Source organism: Leiobunum rupestre, chromosome 11 (assembly GCF_980474605.1).
Source record: "Leiobunum rupestre chromosome 11, qqLeiRupe1.1.hap1, whole genome shotgun sequence".
Classification (NCBI taxonomy): Eukaryota; Metazoa; Arthropoda; class Arachnida; order Opiliones; family Sclerosomatidae; genus Leiobunum; species Leiobunum rupestre.
The window spans coordinates 48394989-48400988 of record NC_143394.1 but is presented as its reverse complement, the minus strand read 5'-3'; positions in this window follow the sequence as shown (position 1 = coordinate 48400988).

Genomic DNA, 6000 nt, shown 5'->3' with positions numbered 1-6000 from the left:
CATGGAAACGTTAGATTTACGAGTGAAGAAACTGCAGTTGTTAATTTTCCGGAAAAATTAATTAAAATAAAAGTTTCCGCAAATAGGAAAAATAAAAATATTGAAAGATTACAAATAAATGAATTTAAAGATTTTTAACTTAAAACAAATGTAAATTTAAAATATAGAACAACTGTTAATAGTTTTAAACAAAAAGATAAAAAATGAGAAAAATTTAACACAGACAAAAAATTAAATAAATAAAATATCGACACTTTTTTTTTAGAAATTAACTTGGCTAATTTTGCCCTTAATGATCTACGAACATTTGTAACATATTTTTTAACATCGGTTAATGTATGGAGGTTTTTTTATATTAACATGATTTTCGTTATAGAATTTTATTGCTAAATAGTATAATGAATTAATCTTTTTTGTAGTGTGACATTTTGGGGGACGTATAAGGATTTGACCTAGTTACTGTATCAGTGATGTCGTATTTATTTCAAACATAGGTTTAGGTAGAGGTCTAGTTGTACTTTTGGATTCGAAAAAATTAGCCGAAAATTTCACGAAATTTAAATTTGCGAACAATATATTAAACTAATCATGGAATGAAAACTTTTTTTCTTTTTTTTTGTAAAATACGGAAAATTGTCGACTTAAAACTCTAGAAGAAACATTAAAGTTTTTAAAGTATCGAAATAATCAAAATAATTTAACAAAAATGTAATAGAAGCAATTTAGAATCTTTGAATGTATTGAAATATTTTGAAGAATATAAATTTAAAAGTTATATTGTTAATTTAAATATTTAAAGGAAAAGTTCACGTTGGGTAAGATTTGGATTTATTTGAAAGATCATGTTTAGATAAACTCCGCTGTCTGCGGAGGGAAATGGCAGCTCGCTTGGCGGGTAAATTTCGCTCGTTTAAAAATTAATTTCTCGTCATTAAAAAAAGATACAATTTTACGACTGATATTTTTTAGTTTATTTAAACATGACCTTTCAAATAGACCCAAGTTTTACCCAACCTGGACTTTTCCTTTAATCTAAAAATATATTAAAATAAAATTTTTACTACGTGATACAAGTTTGGAAATTTATTTTGATTACTATAGTATATACACGGAAACTATTTTTATCACCTTTTTGACATTATAAAATCAATCGAATGGTATCGGATATTTAGAAAAAAATAAAATTATAACTATAAATTTTAATTATATTAATTAATTAAAAATTTTCAAAATGCCAATCGAAATTCTATTAGAACGTATTTTTAAATCCGATATTATGTCGTCACTGAACTCCCCATCGGAGACTGCATGCCCGATTAAATGAGTTTCTAGAAGAGATAAATGGGCAGAGAAGAAAATCGTCGGTCCAAAATGAAAGTGGCAATTTTTACAAGCGGCGAACACAAGGTGTGATGAAGCGGATAATTTTCAATGAAAGCCCGTGACGAGAGCGAGAGAATGGGAGGGAAATAACTATTGAAAATCTCCAAAAAATTTCAAAACGAAACATGCTTCACTAATTTGGAAAAGTCCATTAATCTTTTTAATCTCTTTTTTCTGTATGGAGGCGAAAAGAATGAAATGTTTTGATCCGGCGGCGTTACATTTCGTCAGGACGTGAACGGATATAAAAAGATTCATTTTTCCTAAACTACATTATGATTTATGAAATACAATTTATCAGGGCCTATTATGCGCTAAAATTTATAGTCGTGTGACTATCGAGCGAACACTGCTCTTATATTTGTTCGGATAATTGGATAAACCATTAATTTTGTTATAGTTATTCTACAAATTATTTAATTTCGCGTGTATATCCGGAGGAAATGTAGTTCTAAATTTTAAAATAAAATGTCAGTTTAAAAACTTTAAATTTTACGTTATTCGCGCGGGCTAAATTTAAATATAATTGCATTGCTGGTTAAATCAAAGGACAACGATATTTAAAAAGTGCACAAGAAAATTTATTAAAATTTATTTAAAACATTTTAAAATCGCTCCATCATCAGGGGTGTAATCCGTTTTCAACTTTACAACTCTTATTTATAAGTTACAGTCAATAATACTTTTTAGAACAATAGTTTTTTCCAATTATTAACGTATTCAACTCCAGGTCCTAAGTCTCGATTTAAGCATTTATTTTTATCTACTGATTTTTTAATATGGTAAGATTCATAAATATTTAATTCTATTTGATTTTTACAGGTTTTTATAAGTTTTGCGGATTCAAAGTTAATGTTATGGTTGGAGTTACAGATATGAGCCGCTAGGGCTGAAGTCTCTGATTTTTTTAATCTTACATCAGCGGCGAGTTCCTTTGAACGTTTTTTTTAAACTTCTACTTGTTTGTCCTATGTATTCTTGTGCACTTTTTAAATATCGTTGTCCTTTGATTTAACCAGTATCTCTGCGCAAGTCGCCAATCAAACACTTAATAATTGCATTGAATTTAACAAATTGAATCTAAGTAACATCATTAAGAGCTTGGTTGTGGTTGGTATGTTCTCTCTCAAGTTCTCAACATAGGTGCATTGCGATTTCTACACTTCTACGGGAGTTTGGACCTATTTCTGACCTACTAATGTTATTTCTATCGATTGCTTATTTTTAGAAATGATCGTTGTCGCGGGATAAATGATATTGGGACAAGAGATCGTAAAATCTAACAACAAATTGGTACAGCGTTTGCGCTATTATTAGTAAAACCCCAATAACTTTCGGCAACTCAATAATTTTTTATGAAAAATAATAATAAAAGAGTTTACTCTTTTCTGCAGGTCACGTTTTTATATCAAAATGGCACTCGTGTCAAAGGTCAGACGAGTGTTAATAAAATAAACCGAATTCTTCGAAAATCTGGTATTATTAAAATAAGCATCATCAGAATAAATTAGTAATTTTAAGGACCTTTATCACTTCTTTTCGAATTGTATTTTTTCCATATTTAAAAAAAAAACCCTTATATATATATTGATATGTTGTATATTATAATAATTTATTTGGATTTCAAATAAATCTTTGTGATATTCAAAGCCTAGTTTCCATGGAAAAATTATATGTTGTATATTATAATAATTTATATTTGGAATTCAATTTAATCTTTGTGATATTCAAAGCCTAGTTTCCATGGAAAAATGAGATGTTGTATATTAGAATAATTAATATTTGGAATTCAATTAAATCTTTGTGATATTCAAAGCCTAGTTTAATTCCATGGAAAAATGATATATTGTATATTGCAATAATTAATATTTGGAATTCAAATAAATCTTTGTGATATTCAAAGCCTAGTTTCTATAGAAAATGATATATTGTATATTATAATAATTCAAATTTGGAATTCAATTCAATTTTTGTGATATTCCAAGCCTAGTTTCCATGGAAAAATTATATGTTGTATAATATAATAATTTATATTTGGAATTCAAATAAATCTTTGTGATATTTAAAGTCAAGTTTCCACGGGAAAATGATATGTTGTATATTACAATAATTTATATTTGGAATTCAATTAAATCTTTGTGATATTTACCGCCTAGTTTCCACGGAAAAATGATTTCAATCGCTAGCCATTCTATATAAGCCTTCTGTTTAATATTATTGGTGGGAGCATTTATTCCGGTGGTTTTGAGGGTGAAAGAGTGTCGGTTTGGTAATCCCGAGCCGGTAATACGTATCGTATAAGGTGAGGTCGGGTCCCCGAAGTCGTAAAAATCTCCTTTACGAGGCCGGGGTCCAACCAGCCGGGCTAACTTACTTAGAGAGAAGAGGAATTTGATTCGGGTGGCGAGGATGGCCCTTTTATAGAGACGATAAAAGGCCCCCCGTCCGACAACCAATTTGTTCCGATTCAGTATTTGATCTTTAACACGGTAGGAGTCCTATTAAAATGACTGGATCGAGACCCGCTTGACGAACGTCTCGACCATCGTCCACCCGTCGCGTTCCCATTGGCGCTCCACACCGGGGAAACTCTTTTAGCAAACCTTCGGGGCTCGGGGGAAATGCGAAATCAATACGCGGCGGCGGCGATCCAGGGGACGCGCGCTCGAAAGAAGGGGAAAGCTAGGGATTACGTGGTGCGCGCGTTATGAGCCAGAGGGAGAGTGAAAAAAGGCACAGCCCTATCGAGCACTACCGCCGCACGCTCTTCCGAGACGCGTGTGTCTGTATTTCGAAGTCGACGCTTGGCCCCGCACTCCCTCTCATCCCTATTGTGTTCGTCCTTCGCTCAACAATATACGACGTCTCTCCGCTAGCAAGATAGCGGACACGAGTTGGAGCTCGACAAACTTTCGCGCTATTCTCCTCGACCTTACAAAGTTTATCGAGACTGTTTCGAACGGATTCTCAGAGGTCGTCCGTGGACTTATTAACCGCGAACCAGAGTGTCGCGAGGATGGAGCTGCAGCGGCTTCCCCGCAGAGCGTGACCACGTGGAAATCCCCGTTACAACTTTAACTCCCTCCCCCTCTCCATCCCCCCAATAATTATCTTCTTTAAAAATTATCTACAAAGTTTACATTTACCATTATGTCGATTTGCTAAGGGCCTGTAGTATTTCGCCTCCGAAGAAATTTGAAACAGTCGCATAATGGTCACCGAATGGAGCGTCCAATCGGCGGGTCGCAACAACCGTTCCTTCAACGTCACCAATCAAGAGCGTATAATGTCACCGGCGGATGGCTGCCATGCGGAATTGGGTGAGTTTCACTTTTTAATTAAGCGCCGTTCCTAAGCCTTGGCGAAAATGTAAAGACCGCAACGACGGGTATACCCTAGTCCGAAGCCGAAACAACTGCCAAATGAGAAGGAGCGGTTTCATCTACGGCTATAGGGTATAAACATTGTTTGCCAGTAAAAGCAAAACACGTGCACGCTATTTTATCTCCGCGGAAGCGAGCTATTTGGCTAATGAACCGTACGTACGCGTGCTGGGAAAATTAGGGAACATTTTTTTATACCGAATGTAAACGCGGCTCGAACAAAAGTAATTTTATTTTGTACCGAGATTTTGTACTATGTTATACGACGAAAGGAAACTGAAATGAACAACTTATTGGTCTTTATAAATGAGAGAAAACAACTTTCGTAATAACGAAAACCTTCTCGATGGATAAGTACTTTGGTCACGCCACCGGCCAGTAAAATTCAATTTAATTACCCATTGAAGACAGGGAGAGATTTGAGAGAATGACCGCGAAATAAGTATTCCCTGGGGAATTAAATGTATAATTTGGCAATCAGAGTACGCGAATATATATTGACATAAATTAATTTCCTAATTCAATAGACGCTTCCATAAATTATCCTCCCAGGAAATCGAAAAGAAGTAATATTTCCGACAGTCAGCGGGACCCGCGAGTCACTGTTTTTTAATAGTGATGGTTAAAATAATGGAAAATTTTCACCTTTACGGCAGCAACAAGCCAGGTAGCTTTTTTGACATATTAAGGATGGCAATTACACGACGTTCTATTTACAGGTGAAAATTTTCCATTATTGAAACAAGCACTATATACAGTGGCGTAGATGATGGGGGGGGGGGGCTCGCTTCGGGGGGCTCGCTCACCATATAAAAAATGAAAAGGGCCCCATAGATTAAAATAAATATACGTAATTCCGTTATCGTAATTCAGGGTTCATACAAACCTGGAGAACCTGGAAAACCTGGAAATATCAGTGAAACAGATTATTTCCAAAAAAATCCGGGAGATATCAGGGAAATTTTAAATATTTAACCAAAACCTGGATATATCAGGGAAATTTTTAATATTTAACCAAAACCTGGATATATATAGGGAAATTCGTTTGAGTCTGGAAGCGCCTCAATAATTATATGTAATTTTTTCGATTAAACGAAAACATACGGTGCTTTAGCACCTGGATATATCAGGGAAATTTCCAGAAGAAAACCTGGAAATATCAGGGAAATTAATTTTCCAAATGTTGTATGAACCCTGGTAATTATAATTTCAATGGGGAGGAAAAATTAAAGAA